The sequence below is a fragment of the Dipodomys merriami genome, unplaced genomic scaffold (genome assembly GCF_024711535.1).
Source record: "Dipodomys merriami isolate MVZ:Mamm:240054 unplaced genomic scaffold, mDipMer1.0.p SCAF_1, whole genome shotgun sequence".
Taxonomy (NCBI): domain Eukaryota; kingdom Metazoa; phylum Chordata; class Mammalia; order Rodentia; family Heteromyidae; genus Dipodomys; species Dipodomys merriami.
In genome coordinates this window covers 100,738,484-100,756,331 of record NW_027202270.1, presented here as the reverse complement: position 1 = coordinate 100,756,331, position 17,848 = coordinate 100,738,484, and the positions used below count along the sequence as shown (strand labels likewise).

Here is a 17,848-nt window from a genome sequence, read left to right as displayed (position 1 = left end):
AAATCAAAGAAAGGTTGAACAAATGGGGTTGCATGAAACTGCTGAGCTTCTGCATGGCAAATGACATAGCTAGCAAGATCAATAGAAAGTCCACCGATTGGGAGAAGATCTTCACTAACCATACAATGGACAATGGACAATATCTAAAATATACTTAGAACTCAAAAAATTAAAACCCTCAACAACAAATCCTCAAAGAAACAACCACCTTATTAAAAAGTGGGCTAAAGACTTAAAGAGAAACTTCTCTGAAGAGGAAATAAGAATGACAAATAGACACATGAAGAAATGCTCAACTTCTCTAGCCATAAAAGAAATGCAAATCAAAACAACATTGAGAGTTCAACTTACCCCAGTTAGAATGGCTATAACCAAGAAATCTAATAACAACAGATGCTGGGGGGATATGACCAAAAAGGGAACCCTACTGCATTGTTGGTGGGAGTTTAAACTTGTTCAACCACTTTGGAAAGCAGTATGGAAGTTCATCAAAAGACTCCACATACAGCTCCCCTATGACCCAGCAAACAATCACAAACAAGGCCATATTAAAGCTACCAGCACAACTATGTTTAACGCAGTATTATTCACCATAGCTAAGATATGGACCAACCCAGATGCCCCTCAGTAGATGAATGGATCAAGAAAATGTAGTATATCTATCTATATACATATACATGTGTATGTGTGTGTGTGTATTATATATATATATATATATATACATATATATATATATATAATACAATGGAATTTTATGCCTCCATCAGAAAGAATGACACTGCTCCATTTGTTAGGAAATGGAAAGATTTGGAAAACATTATATTAAGTGAAGTAAGCCAGGCCCAAAGAAATATAGGTCCCATGGTTTCCCTTATTTGCAATATCTAGTATATGTCTAGGATAAGCAGAACAGGTCAAAAGCTATGTACATATGGCCATATAAAATGATTCTAAGAGAAATGAACCCCAAGATAGGGACACAAGAGGTTTTATCTTTGTTACTGTTGTTTTTAAATGTACTTATAAAGTATTATGTGATTTTTTTGTTTCTTTTGTATGTTCTTCCCCCATTGTATAACCCATTTTCACTGTATGTGATTCCAATGCCTTGCATCTTGTATATACATTTTTATAATTTGGGGAGGGGAAGGGAAATAACAAAATGCTGAAATAAGAATACAGGTTGGCCCATTGTAACAATGAGATGTACACGACACTATGTTGAAAACAAATTTTACAACTTGGTTGGAGGGACTTGGGGAGGTGGGGAGGGAAGGGATGATAGGGGAAAAAACAACAAAGAGGGTAACAATGCTCTATAGGAAATGTACTCATTACCTTACTCATATAATTATAACCCCCTCTGTACAGTCTCTTTACTATATCTATATGTAGATAGATAGATAGATAAATAGATAGATAGATAGATAGATAGATAGATAGATAGATAGATAGATAGATAGATAGATAGATAGAAAGACACAAAGAAAAAGGAAAGAAAAAGAGTGTATAAATACTACACATAACCAGGAATTACTCTAATATGGCCATTTATTTTGGTTTTAAAAAAGAAAAACTGAGCTTCAGCTATAGCATTCTGTCAAAGAGTGATCAAAATAAACTGCAAAGGGAGCTTACTCTGAAGGAACTAACACAAACCTTCAAATATCATATTTTAGATATCCTGTATATCACACAAGATGAACAATTCATTCTTCCTCTTACATGCACGCTTCTGTACAAGGTAAAACAATTCCACTAAAATAATAGAAAGAATTACATTGTGCAATTGATGTAAAGTACATTTTCTCCAGTAATGTGAAATAAGCTATTTAGTAGTGCTTCAACCATTAAGCAATCAACCATCTTTTGATAAAGGAAAATATAGTAGGCCCTTAGCTACATTTGAAGGGTTCTGTATGCTACAGTTAAAAGTAATGCATTCGCTCATAAATTTTTTCTTCAGTTACTGCACTGTTTAACTCAATTATGAAAAAGAACCCTACTTCTAATTTCACTGAAATAAATGCATGTGAAGTGAGCAAACTGCCCTTTTTAGGTGATACTGGTCTCAGTTGTGATACTGGAGAGCATGAGGTGACACTCCTGCACAAGGCTCAGGTTTACGCACTAATGGGCAAATATTTCAAGGCAAATGCAGCTATAATGTTTATGCTAAAAACAATAGGTTATGACAGCCGTCAGATGTTCTATATCCCTCAAGTGTTGAAAATAAATTGTTTTCTTTTTGCACACAAGAGATGGAATTACCAAGGTGAAACATGACAGAGAATTTGTAGAAAATCATCTTGTTTGTGAGCAAGGCTTTCTTCCTGGCACTCGATATAAACAGTACCCTAAAGGCTACCTACTGTGTATTACCTTAATGAGTCAAATGACAACGAGTACTGAACAAAGAGCCTTGAGAAAAGTCTTATTGATATTTGCCTTCTACTAAGATTATATTTCCACAAAAAAAAAGTTGTGAGTTCAAATGTGACTTTAGAGCTGTTTCTTTTCTATTTCTAGATGGTGGTAGGGCTGGCATGCATTAGACTTGCAGTGTTATCTGTTCTGTATGTGGATGACTTGGCCTTCGGTAAGTACAAACTCTCTTGCACCACTCACTATTGCTTAGCATCAATGCACTGAAAAACCACTTTCCTTTTTTGCTCCATCCACAAGACACAGGAAGAACAAACTGGAAGATAAATGTAAGGCCATTACAGGGAGAGGAAACTTTCCTGGTTTCATTTTAGCTTACTCTAACTCTTTGAGTTTTGGTACTTACTTTCATGACTGACCTAACTTCTCAGCTGAAGGACAACTAGTGAGCCCCAGTGATTTGTGACAGTGTTCCTATCTGGAGAAATTGGGGAAGTAGAGACTTTACCCCAATTTTTGTATGTATTAGTTACAGTTCACTAAACTACCAGACATTACACACGAAGAAAGACTTTCCATGTTCACTTTATATGCCATTCTGTGATTTATTCTTCCATTATTAGACCATTTGCCATAGTGTAAGAGCTAATTACTAAATTCACTAATACAAATGGAAAGAACTAACTCATCACACTTTCCCACTAGGTAAAAGTTACATGAAGAATTTCATTACAGCCTTGATTCAATTATACTTCGGTTTCATTTCAATAATATATGTCCACAGACAGTATCATCTTTTGTCATTTTAATTTCTTCACATTTTTAAAATAACACACAGAAAAAAATTAAATAAGTTATTACACTTTAGGTCACTTAAACTACTTGAATTTTTAACTACTGTATTTGTGTTTCCCCTCTATCAACATGGCTCAGCTTTCTGATCTACTTAATCTGAAACCTAAACATTTCTGTTATGAGTTTATGCTTTATAATATTTTTTGCAGTACTGTAGAGAGAATAGTGATAGACACCAGCTAATTGTAAGAAACAAGGAATTGTTCTCAATGAAAAATGATCCCATTTATAGCTTGATATATCATTTTCTATTTTTATTCATATTGATAAAATCTCATTATCTTTATACTTCCTATTTAGATAATATCAATATAAGCACTAACATTTATAATCCCAGAACTGTACAGACTCTCAGGTAATGTGTTTACAGTCTCAGTAATATCTGAATTTAATGTCACATACTTCTTAGCCCTAAATTGAACAAGAACAAAAATATGCCCTATAGACATTGGATTTATCACTTCTTGCATCCCCAAAGCATGACACTTCATTTTTATATGAGCTGATGTTTTAATTATTTTGCTATTTCATTTTGAAGGATATAGTATGAATTCATAAGATTAGATTCTTTATTTAAGCAAGGATGAGAATATACACATTATTCTTATGAAAATACTCCACAAACAACTATATATATACATATATATAGTCAAGATATGTATTTTAATGTTGCAATTACAGCATATGCAAAAATGCATAGTATGCATTATACATTTAGATATATACCACGTTCAAATATTTTAATATACTTATCTTCTTTATGTAAATATCTATGCAAAGTTCTATAAATAAAATTGTAAGATAGAGTGAATAACATTTTCAACACAGAAAAATGTATGTATATGCAAATCTATCTATGTATATATATATATATATGTATGTATGCATGTATATTTTCCTGATTGAACTTTATATACTACCCTCCATTTTGACTGAAACAGTAAAATAACTAGCATGTTGCCTCTGAAGCCGAAAGCAATTTCCTTTTCTAATTTTAGTTATGCAAAGCCTATGGGCATCATCAGCATTTAGTAATTAGTTTTATAATTACTGCTGTTTTGCTCACTGTCATTCAATTTTTCTTACAACATGGTCTGGGATTGAAACATCCCACATCCACAGCTGTGTAAATTGCTATCCATTTATAAAGCAAAAAAAGTAACATTCCACATACATCATTATTCAGTCAAGAATGTGTTGCTGGTACTTAGGTGATGCCTTGAGTGCATCGGCTGCCCACTGGAAAAAAAAAAAAAAAAAAAAAAGGAAAGAAAAATGGCATTCTGGATTCCAGGAACTGCTAACAAAGTAAAGCGAAGATATGAAAGCTTCCAGAACAGGAAGATTACATCAACAAATACAAGGAAATACCAGAAATCTAAAGATCCTGATGTCAAGAGAAGCATTTTAAACCTAAGTAACCCTAGTCCCTTGCTAGCGGAAAAGATGAAATACACACAACCTACACATCTGTAGCTACTATGATGCTCAACTCACTGTTTCTTTAAAAAATAAAAAAAAGCCAGCAAAAGGTTTCAAACATAATATATTAAAATATCAATTTTTTTCTAAACTCTAATGAAAACTCCAGCTCATGGCTTTGATAATTTCAATTCTATTTCAATAATAAACTGCTAATCAAAACACTGATTTTTCTCACAGAAAGACTTAAAACGTTAGTTGGGCACTAGTGGCTCAAGCTTGTAATCCTAGCTACTCAGGAGGCTGAGATCTGAGGACCTCAATTTGAAGCCAGCCCAGACAGGAGATTCTTGTCTTCCATTAGTCACAGAAAAAGTTGGAGCTGGCACTGTGATTCAAGTGGTAGAGCGCTAGCCTTCAGCAAAAGGAGCTCAGGGGCAGTACCCAGGCCCAGTGTTTAAGCCCCAAGACTGGCAAAAAAATAAAAATAAAATAAGATAAAATGTTAAAGCTAATAAAAAAAGGTTCAGTATAATATGGTTATAGCTTCTCCCTCTCTTCTCCAAAAAACTCAGGAATATACCAGTTGCATGTATATTTTCTTATGAATTATAGCAAATTTAAACAAAATGTGAGTTACATATCATAGACTAAAATGTTTGAGGCCAAATCTGGGATGTTCATTGACTGAGGTCAAAATTGGCTTTGAAACAGGCCATTAACTTGCGGGAAAACATTTGAACATGGTCTAGAATTAAAGAATTTAGTCACTGTCTCTCTTTGCCTACTTTCCTCATCTGTGCCATTGTAGAGTACTTATCTAGCTTCATAGGACCACAAAGTAGCTGAAATAGAATTACCACCACAAAGATCATCTCAAGAGCAAGAGACGTCTCTCCATGTCTATACTGTGACCTAGATTATGTGCCTTTAGACCTGTGGAATGGCCCTGACTTGGGTTGTTCTTTAGCTTCACAAACAACTCACTCACTGTTCCTGCTATTTATGCGTTCACAAATGCTATTCAGGCATTTTTTCATACCAGAAAGTTTTGTTTCTACACATATAAACTACAAATGTTTCAGGAGTAGAAATGGTCTTCTGTCTCTTTTCTGTCATTAAACACTGGGCCACATGGTTAGCTAACACATATTTTTTTTTGTTTCAAATGTATAAAGAGAGGTGAGCAGGGATTGCTACTAATTCTGATATCTCAAACCAAACAGTTGTGGAAGTGACACCAGGAGTGAGCCAGAGATTGTGGTAAGACAAAATGAGAAAGCCTGATAGTTGGGTAGAAAGCTTTAGCTTCAATCCACTTCTTCTGAGCCAATACCAAGCAATTCTTTACAAGAAAGGACGGAAAGCAAACCAGGCTAGATCCTGTCATCTTTCTGGCTTTGAAACCAGAGGGTTTCCTCTAAATCCATTGATTAAGTGAGCTACAAGTTAAATCAAACAGATGCTAAGTATCACTAAGAATTATGACAAAACATTGATTATCTTAAAATGCTTGCAGTCCAAGGACTCATTTGATCCAGGGTTTCTGAAAGTGATAAGAAAGAAACCCATGTATAAAAGTTCTTATAACCCCTGTTTTCACTGTATTTGATGTTGGTATAATTTGTGGAGGGGAAGGAAAAAAACAAATTGTTTAAATAGGGATACAGGTGAACCCAATGCAACAAAGAAATGTACAAGACGTTATGTCGAAAAACGAACTTTACAACTTTGGCGTGGCGGGGGTGGCGTGGGAGGGATGCGGTGGGAAGAGGGGACTGGGAAGGAATGGGAATGGGAAACAAAGGAGGAGGCAACAATGCTTGATAAGAAATGTACTCATTACATTGCTCATGTAATTGTAACCCCTCTGTACAGTATTTTCACAGATACAAAAAAAAGTTCTTATTTCCCCATGAATTGAAAGGCAACAGATCTGGATCAAATTTTTTAATCCAAACACCTCTTTCCAAAACTGTATCTGTCTTTGAGCATAAATATATGTGTCTGAGTAGACCACTGACTTATAGATGTTCTGGTGTTTCTTGCCCAATTTTGCCATCTCTCTCAAGTGTAAGTCATAAAGGAGCACTTAAGAGCTCTTTAAGGAAGGAATAACAGAGTTGTTGATGTCACTATTATCACAGTAATTGCGATCTATATTAAGCTGAACCTGCTAGCTGCAGATCTCCAAGTGAATTTTTTAAAAAGCAATAAATTGGACAAAAGCTAAAGAGATTGACTATTATGCAGGAAACAAAAAAAAGGCCACAAATTCCCACTCTTCATTCATAGTGTTGTTTAATGCATTCAGGTAAGAGGAGGCCAAACACAGGACAACCATAAAGAGTAAGAGGGTTTCCCCTTAACAAATTTACCCAGAAATCAACAAAGCCTGAAGATATCCAGAACAAGAGGGAGATGGAAAGGTGAAAGGGTTCATTTAACATATCTAATTATTTCACCTGAAGATATGTAAGCAATAGTAAATTTATTTTTACCACCTTCTCATTATAGATGCAGTTTCTTTTACACAATGACTTAAACTTTTTATATTTTATTTACTGTAGAGCTCACAAATTAAATAAGCTTACAAATGAATGATAATGAAAATGTTTCAAATTTTACTTTGCGATCACAAATGTAACTTCAATACTGTGTCTAATGTAGTTACCAGAAAGCTCTACTAAACCTTTTACCACAGCCAAATGTTTATAGAAAGTGAATTGCAACATGAGCAAAACCAAAAAAAAAAAAAAAAAGGAATTTGATAACAGTGGTACATGTTCAAAATCTTATGAAACTTAGCATTCATAGTTACAGATTTCTAAGTAACTTGTGAACTAGCTGTCTCCTTAACCAGGTGTGGTAAAATCTTGCATGGCTTTTGGGGGGGATAGACCTGTACATAAAGCAGGACACCTGTGTTCAGTGTGCTCTGGACTAGCCACCACCAGGGGCTCCTTGCCTATCACTATCCAATTCTCTGACCTTGAGAGCTGGGAGAGCTATCAGTCTGCCAAGGGGTTAGAATTAGGCTTCCACTAAGCATTAAAACTGCTAAGGATGAAACCATTTAACAAAAAAGTACTGGTTCCATATTAGCTATGGTAAATAAGGCTGCAATAAACAGAGTTGTGCTGGTAGCTTTAGTATGGTCTTGTTTGTGATCATTTGGATAAATGCCCAAAAGTGGGATTGCTGGGTCATAGGGAAGCTCTATGTAGTCTTCTAAGGAACCTCCATACTACTTTCTAGAGTGGTTGAACAAGTTTACACTCCCAACAATGCAATAAGGCAATCCAGATGCCTTATTGAATGGATCAAGAAAATGTGGTATATATACACAATGGAATTCTATGCCTCCATCAGAAAGAATGACGTTGCCCCATTTGTTAGGAAATGGAAAGACTTGGAAAAAATTATATTAAGTGAAGTAAGCCAGGCCCTAAGAAACACAGGTCCCATGGTTTCCCTTATTTGCAATAACTAGTATATGTCTGAGTCAAGCAGAAACAGTCAGATAAATTGATGTTAGGCGAAATGAACCCCAAGGTTTCTTGCTATTGTTTCTAACATATTTATAAGATGATTTCTTTGTTGTTTTGTATGTCCCTCCCCCACGGTATACCCCTGTTTTCACTGTATTTGATGTTGGTATAATTTGTGGAGGGGAAGGGAAAAAATTGTTTAAATAGGAATACAGGTGGACCCATTGCAACAATGAGATGTACAAGAGGTCATGTCAAAAAACAAAGTTTACAACTTTGGCTGGGGGGCAGGGAGATGGGGAGGGATGGGAAGGGGAAACAAAGGAGGAGGCAACAATGCTTGATAAGAAATGTACTCATTTCCTTGTCCATGTAATTGTAACACCTCTGTATTTTCACAATTAAAAAACTGAGATGTACAAGACACTATGTTAAAATGAAATTTACAACTTGGGAGGGAAGGAGAGGGAGGAGTTGTGGAGGGAAGGAATGGTAGGGGAAAAACAAAGGAGGGAGTAACAATGCTGGATAGGAAATGTGGTCATTACCTTACTCATGTAACTAACCCCTCTGTACAGTAACTTTATAATACAAAAATATCAAAAACAAAAAATAAGCTAAAAAAAAAGCACTGGAAAGAACCACATTTCTAACCATCAAAGCACCCATGGGTTCTTTATCCTTCAAATCTTTGGACAGTAAATTTAATCTACAGTTGAAGTCCTCGTTTCCTCCCCAGATCCTTTAAGTCTATCTCTCTCTTAACTATTTTCTCAGCTGCAGGATGATTATACAAGAATGCTAGAAAAGTCCAGAGAAAATACTTAGAAAATTTTATCTTATTATCCATAAAGGTGCCTTGTTTAAGGGAAGTTTAATATATGCAATCATCAGTTTGCAAAGAGAAATGTCACAAGAAGACGTATCTCCTAAAAACTAGAGAAAACTGCTCCCAAGTAAAAAACAGGCTTTTAGAACTTTCAAGATTCCTTTTAACTTGCATTTGTGTTTCAGCATTTTTGCTGGCATAAGATGTCATTTCCATTAGAGTCATATCTAATACATATTTGAATTACCAACATTTGTATCTTGTTGCAAATCATTTTCCACATTAAGAATGTTCATTTCAAAGAAAAATGTCTTCATTAAAGAGTCAAAATAGGAATAATACTAAAGAGGCAGGCTACACAGTATCGTTGCTTTTCATTATATTTGGCAGCATAAATATGGTCAGACTCAGGCAACTACAACTCTTTGTCAAGAAAGATTTCAATTGAGTACCTTTCACACCATCACTTGAGTTCTTAAGGTAATTCAGAAAAGACCACCCTAAGTCCTGTCCCCAAATGCTACTAACTATGAATTCTAGCAACACAAAATACTAAAGGGGTTAAAACTGGAATAAATTAACTTTATTGTCAATCATTACATACAGAAGAATAATTAACTCAGTGTGTTTATTTATCTACTTTTCCTACTTGATTAAATGAATGATTGATGACAGGTTCCTTGTTTTCTTTTCTCCCTTTTTGTCAGTATAAATGATCAGTATGAAACTAAACGGTGACATTAAAATGAAATCATTAGCAACCTAAAATTCATGGCCACTTATATGCAAGAGCCTCTCTTCCTTTGCTACTGAGAAATCTAATCAGATCCATTCACGCCCAAACAAATGTAGAGCAGAGTTGGATGTTTCCCTAATCAGGTACATTCCCTCTTACTTTCTCCCACCTATTGTCATGATATACCGTCCATTCATTTCTTGTAAAGATATTCTCACAAACATAACTTATAGGATTCTGGATGCTTTGTTGGTGAAATTTATGAACTCTATGACTGCTTGTTGTTTTTCAGTCTTTACTAAAACCAAGTCCTTGAGGTAGATTCATTCAAAATTAAAGCATCAGATAATTGATCATGTGAACCACTCAGCTGGTCTAAGACTTCATGAAATTTGATAACATTTGAAAACATTATTTGTTTTACTTCCCTACAAATCAGGAAGCTAATATCAGCAGCAGATACACACTAACATCATCCATGATCAATCAATATGGACATGAGCTTTTCTATATACACATAGTAGATGTGGCATACATGTAATAGAGTTGTCTTTAGCCTCCAAATTCCTGTCTAGTGCTGCTATGTGCTCTAGAAACCAAAGTGAAATATTATAATATCTGAGAAACCTGTATTTCAATACTGATTTGGATGGGCTGCTCTTCTGAGCATTGCTTAAGCATTTATTTAATATGTTACCCTTGTTGGACAATATCGTACTGAAATTCTTTGAATAAGACTCATGAAATGTAACACCTCAAAAAATAGTTTAGGTAAGGAACAAAAATGGGGGGAAATAATATGAGAAGTAGAAAGATGCTGAGAGAGAATTACAGAACATAGTCTAGAAACTTACATTCCACTAATCATATCAGTGGACACATTTCTCTCATCACAGGAAGTGAGGCCTGTCACAGAAACAAAACTCTAAAGAGAAGACACAGTGGACAAGGAGAGTGAGTCCAGCGAGGAACTAATTGTCTTGAGGAATTATCAATCTGCCATACCACTACTTCATGGTATAATGTCACATGTGAGAAACAAACGGGCTTAGTGTACTTTTATTTATGACTTCCTAATATAGTTTCAGTTTGCAAGCAACTATGAGTGAGTGTGTCAGTGTACTTTAGTTACTTGTTACTCCAAAAGCACATATCCCATGGTGGTGATGAACTGCTCAAAGCAATTGCTCCAAATCTACCTTAGCCAACAAGTTGGTTATGTCGAGAAGAAAGCCCATGGACTAAATCTGAACCTTTTCTTCTTGTGGAGTTACTAAAAACCTAACAAAAACAATGACACCAATATCAATTGGACTACAATCTAAACAATTACCTTCTTGCTACTCTCATTCTATTTGGGAAGCCTAGAATATGCTAGAACATAATGGTTGATAAGAAAAGATAGTGGTAACTAAACAGACACTAACTGTATCTATAAAAAGTCTGCTACAAAAAAAAAAAAAAAAGTACACATGTGTCAAGCAAATCCTTTAGCCTTTAGCTTTGTTCCAGGCAGTTCAGTGACAATAAGCATTTACTGAGCATATGTTATATAACAGGGCATTAATAAATGTCAACTGTTTTTGCAAGTGAAAAAAAAAAGTCTGCTACAAGTATAGAAGATAAAATTTGATAGAAAATTTATTTTTAGTCTCCATTGCTTTCTTGAATAGAGGCTAATATTAAATAGAATTGAGCTTCCTGAAACATTTGTATAGGTTATGGGTCAAACTGAATAGATTTTATTTAGTATAACTTGTCAATACACAACACACTGAAGTTCACTTTAAGAAAGGATTTTGTACAGCATTTTGTTTTTCCCCTTTACTTGCAAGATTTTCTGCATATAGAAAGCAATGGTAATTCAAAAGTGTTCTGCATATAAAAGTAAAAACAATGAATGTTCATTATGGTATTTTAAGTATGAAATGAAACAACACTAGACATGTATTATCTGGCCATACTCTCTTCTGAATACCAAAGAATGTCTTTCTATACTATAAAGAGCATTGACAATTCTATAGCTGGAAAAGATGATGCTTAAGTATAAGAATGATCATAAATCTCTATGCTGTCCCATCAGAAAAGTCTACATTCTTGAAATCAATAAAGTGAAATTGCTTTGAGTAAAACAAAAGAAATGTGATATGGATAATTCTGGGCCTCCAAAAACATACAGAACGTAAAATGCTTATTCGAGTGACCAATTGTATTACAGAGTTTAGTTTTGATAAAAATGGTACTTACCGGAGAAATACTGTACACATAAAATTTCTCTAATCTATATAAATATGAGTTTCCACTTCCTTACAAAATTTACACAACTTACCTGGACCTTAATCATTTCACAAAGTATGGTAACCCTCTACGGCCTCCACATACAAGTGAGAACAATTACAATTATCACTATATGTTTTTATCAAACTAAGAAACATCCAAAATATATACCTGAGTAACAATTTGAAGTATGAAGTAGGTTAGCTGAACAACTTTTTAAGAAAACATCTGATTAGGAGTGAAATGACCCAATGTTAGCCATTTCCCACACTCACAGTTTGTGCTTTTTCATTTGTTTACATGAAATACTACTATCTCAGGGACAGACAATCTAATGTATGTATATTTCATTCTCAGTAGAGCAAAATGAGTCCCAGTTTAAGAGTACATATAATTCCATTAAGCTGAGCAATTCTTGCACCTGTACAGGATATGAAAAATACTGGATTTGGTGAAATAACAACACGGCCACACACTCTACTCAGAATTAGAGGAACTTCTGATTAAGTCAGTGCATAGGATAATTCACCTTACAGTATTCACTACAAATAAAAAATAAAAATTAAACTAAAATAAAAAATAAACTTAAAAAACTACAGTTTTCTGGGATCTCCCTTTTAAAATTAATCTATATTAAATTTCATACCATTTTTGAGTATATGATTTTATTTTTTAATCATTTAAAGTAGACATTCTAATCTTATTTTATATAAATATCAAATGGTTCATTGAATAAAAAAAGGAAGCTAAAGATCAGTTCTGATTTTAGTCTCTGTGGTTGGAAGAACTTTTTGAGTTCCTTCCTGGGAGTCACAGGTTTTAAAATTCATTTTATATTCTTACTTTCATGACTGGTGGGAAAGGTAGTTGAGTTTTTGTTTTTTTTCCCCCTGTAGATTTTAGAGAATCAGAGTAAAGAGGGCAGATATGAGTTTAGACTTGATTCAGATACTAGAACAATTGCACAGTGCCCACGTTAAATTACAGAGAATTAACACATATTAATTTGGCAGTGGTTGTGTAAATGCTTCTAGCATTTCCTACAGCACTTAAACTCATTTTCAGAGAATGGACTGCTGTAAAAGAATACAGGCTCATTAAGACTTTATTTCCTCAAAATGCTGAAGGATGGCAAGTCTCCGCTGTGAGGGGAATCATGGCATTTATCTCCTTAGCTGGAGGGGTGAGGGAGATGCCAGAGCTTCTAGTTTTTGAGCAGGCATCACAGGTTTAAAAATGAAATTTTCATCTTGTTGTCACACCCTGCCTTACCTCGTTTCAAGGCTGGCTGTGTTTTCTTTACACAGTCTAAAATTTTAGTAGGAGCGCAAGCCAAATGTTTAAAATGAATGATCAACTTACAATTTGTATGAATCTATTCTTTCATGCTGCTCTGCTTAAAAATAGCATCATAAATGCACATCTGCAAAGACTGTGCAACCCCCTCCTTTCCTGAATTGTACAAATTATTAGAGTCGTTGACAAAAGATTTTTTTTTGTTTAGGGGTTGGTCTGGGCACTCTCTTTGGCAGACTGCCACTTTTCTAGCAGTGGAAATATTGCTTGCAGAAAGCCACATTGTACAGAACAGCTGTTCTGCTAAAACATTGAGCTAGCAGCCCAAGAAATGACTGACTTCACATGTGAAGCAGAATTGTTCCCTCCCTTTGTGCTAATTTAAATGAAATGAAAGCACAAAACCTTTTCTTCCACACTGTCTAGTCTTCCCTCTGAATTACAAGCTGTAGGAACAAGACGTGAGCCCTACACGGAGGTGAACACTTGATTCTCCCTCTGCAGCCCTGGGCTGCTCTTGAACTTCAGCCACTGGACTTCAAGGCTCTCAGGGTAGCAGCTCCTCTTCAGATCTAACTCCTTCTTATAGTTGGGTCTTAGATATTCAAGGCACTATATTCATCAGGATTTCAAAACGTAAAAACATACCTCAGTCCAGCCTTTTTCCATCTGTATGAAAAGCAAAGACACCAGAGAGAAGATACTAGATTATGTTTCATTAAACTCTTGGTTTATCGGGTAAGCCATGATATATAACTTTTACTTGTAGTTTGAGAGGATTTGTAGATAACAGAAGTAAAAACTCTATCCTACATAGCACTGGGTATTCTGCTTAAAATACTCATCTGCAAGAAAATGTCTTTGTAAGCTCACCTGACATCTCATAGGCCTAAATTCTCATGTAATGTCACCAGGTTTATACCTTTAACTCTACTTGTGTCTGATTTTAAGGTACAGAAAACCACTGACTGTCTAAAGTTAAAACCTTACAAATATATTCATTTGAGATTTTAGGAGATAAAGTATTTTATTGAAAAGCTATACACATAAATATATTCTACTCAACATGCCCTTCTATTAAAATTGTGCAATTCAATATAGTCACCCAGGAGCCATCTGCCTTTGTTTGTTCTTTACCTACACCCAGCCCCACACCAGCACCTTAGCAGTGAGAAAGTCTGGGATTTCTTCTGGGTCTGAATTCTTAAGTGTCTTAGTTTTTCAAAGCAGTGAGGCATGTTAATAGGCTGAAGCAAAATAACACATCTGAACAAAGAACCTATTAGGAATTGGGGTAGTTCTGGACTCAGGCTTCCTGGTATCCCATGACTTAACACAAAATTGTGATCACTTACAGGTATAGGTATTGTGATTTGATTGTGGGCACAAAGAAAAGAAGCCCTATGCACTGAGTTTGTGGTTTAATGGTCACAAGATGATTACACTGGCATCATTTAGCATATGTAATTTTTAAATTGTAAATATTAAAATTTCAAGCTATTGAAAATCTCATTTTTTCAGATATGGTTTCAAGACTATCTTCTTATCTTCCCTGTTTTGTATTAACTTTCTCCCTGTGGTCCCAGAAGATTTTCCTTAGATCTCTTCTTGATATAAACAGCACCTTCTCTTTTTATTCTGTGAGAATTTGCCACTCAATTGCCTATCATCAACTCCTAGAGAAGAGGAATCAGGTTTCTTCCCTCCCATAGAGCCTAGTACAGTCTTGCAATATAATACACATCCAAATGCTTAAAAATAGGTAAATAAAATTAAAGGAGAAGAAAAGCCAATATTTTAAAATATTTTTTTTTGGTAGGTTATAGGGCTTGAACACTGGGCCTGAGTGCTGTCCCTCAGCTCTTCAGCTCAAGGCTACCGTCCTACCACTTGAGGTACACTGCCATTTTCTTTTTAATTTAATTTAATTTTATTTGAGAACATACTGTACAGAGGGGCTACAATTACATGGGCAGGATAATGCATACATTTCTTACCAAGCATTGCAGCCTCCTCCTTTGTTTACCCTTCACCTCCCTTCCCAGCCTCCCCCCTCCCCCCACCCAATTATACCCCCCTCCCCCCCCACACCGACATTGTAAAGTTGGTTTTGACAAAAAATGGTTAGATGCCACGAAGTAGGTGGCAATGCCTTAACCGTATGCGTGTTGTCAGGCCCAAGGGCCTCTTCCATCCTTGTCAAGGGGAGTGCTAACCTTCTCTCCTTTCATACAACACTACACTGCCATTTTCTGTCTTGTTGTGGTTTATTGGAAATAAGAATTTCATGGACTTTCTTTCTCGGGCTGGCTTTGAACCACGATCCTCGGATCTCAGCCTTCTGAGTAGCTGGGATTACAGGCATGAGCCACCGGCGTCTAGCTTAAAATCATTTTTATAAGGCCACAATTCTGAGGAAATATTAGCCTCTGGAATATTATTCTACACTTAATTATTAATAAACTATATCTGTTGTTTCGATAAATTGGCTTTTCATTTCAGTTACAATCTATTTGGAGAGATCTTGTTTTCCTATCAATTCAGTAAAATAGCAATAAATTAATTTTTAAAATCAACATCTATAGACTTCATTATTTTAAACTTAAAATAACATTATACGGCCTTAACATTCCCAAATCACCTGTGTCATTTAAGAAAAGATTTTCCATTCCCTCTACTCTTATCATATTGAAAGTTTGTCTTAACATGTTAGAATCCCAAGAAGTGTTTAAATACTGGAAGTTGACCTCTTCCTTCTTTTAATTTCCTTTTTAAAGTGGAATCTGAATAAAACAAAAACAAAAAATATTTAAAAATATTTTAAAAATATTTAAAACCACGAAAAAATAGCAAAACAAACCCTTGCTTCTTATATGCAATACAAGTCATAAATAGGAATTCTTACAAACCCTGGGTAAATTTCATCTTCCCAACAGTGCTTGCAGGCTCACTACAACAGAAGGCAAACCAGAAGAGTTGAGTTCTCAGGTCTAACTTTTGCAGACAACAAATCTGTGGTCAAAGATGTGTTCCTAGAGACAACATTGTCTCCAGCTCCATTAACCAAGATCTTGCTTTCAATAAACCATTCTGGAAGATACTGTCAGATGATTAGGTTGACCAATTACCATTCATATAGCTTGATGGACCGTTGGCCTTGACAGCACGAACTATATTCTTATTAGGTTGCCAGAACTCTCTTATTTATGGACTAAATGGGGCCCCCAGAATTCATATGTTGGAAGCCTTTATCTCTAGTGTGATGGTGTCTGGAAGCAGAGGCCTTGTGAAGCAATGTCATAAAAGTAAAATCATGAATGAGTCTGTGCCCATCCAGGAAAAGACATGGGAAATATAGATTTCCATTCTGTCCCCCTCTCCTGATCACACTGAACCACACTGTATGTAACCAGGAAGAGAAAGCTCACTGAAAACCACATTATACTAGCACCCTAATCTTGGATTTCTAGCCTCCAGAAATTGTGAGACATAATGTTAATTATTTGAGCTGACCAGTCTGTGATAGTATCTCCCAATAACCCCACCTGGTAGATACTCACCAGAAGTCTTTTTTCTAATCTCAGGAGGAGTATCTTCCTTTTCCAACTGGAACTGTCCATATAGCAACAAATTCAGTGACTAACCAGCAAATTAAAAAAAAAAAAGGAAGCTGGGCAAGACTGCCTACCAGAAGGAAGGCACTACATAACACAGGCTGAAAAACTTGCTAACAGATGCTTCTGCAACTATAGGAGCTCAATACCCACAGAAGATACAATGAAAAGCACTTTAGGTCAGGTGTCAGCTAAGCAAATATCACTGTATCACTTTACAAACATCCTTGAGAATGCCCAAAGTGAAGCTTACCTACATCTGCTTCCCTGATTTCCTTTCCTGCCTCTCTCTAGAACATGCCGCATTTTACACATTTTGTTATGCCATCTTCATGTCTCTTTTCAAAATAGAAAATGATAGCAATTTTGCTTTTATGCTAAAATTCTTGTAAAAACCTGGATACTATTCATCTATTTTTATAGAAGAAAGCCAATATTTTAAAGTATTTATATAAAACCCAAACTGTGTACACAGTCTGTTTTCATCATCAGTGCTGATATTCAACACAGCCTTATTTCATAAACTGTAAAATTATATATGAGTGATGTGCTTTAATTATAAAACATTACTGAAATTTTGTTTGTTTCTGAAGTGCTCTGGGAAGTTATGACTAGAAATACACTGAATTTTAGTGCCTTACAAGCAGTGAAATAGCATAGGAACGTGGATTTTTAAAGCACTCAACCCAGTCTGGTAATTAACCCATACCAGTGGACATGGAATATACAAGAACTATCCCCTATTAATTATGCATGATTTACAGAGTATAATAAGCTATATTACATTCTGCTCTCAAGTTTAGTTATATATCCTCACTTCTATACATATTTGGGGAAATACTGAATTTTATCTGTAATAGGTCAAGTCAGTCTTATAAATTTCATTCATAGTAATACTATTAACACTATTAAGATTACTGGGCTGGGGATGTAGCTCAGTGCT

At 35.2% G+C, this 17,848-nt stretch overlaps 1 protein-coding gene and 1 non-coding gene across 6 annotated transcripts in view; both read right to left on the bottom strand.

The window, feature by feature from the left end:
• Npas3 (neuronal PAS domain protein 3) overlaps positions 1 to 17,848 on the bottom strand; it is an 890,187-nt gene that overhangs the window by 592,858 nt on the left and 279,481 nt on the right. The window lies entirely within an intron of this gene.
• On the bottom strand, positions 15,407 to 15,529 carry LOC138835344 (U6atac minor spliceosomal RNA). The gene has a single exon (XR_011374557.1). It is a non-coding gene; the product is annotated as a U6atac minor spliceosomal RNA (small nuclear RNA).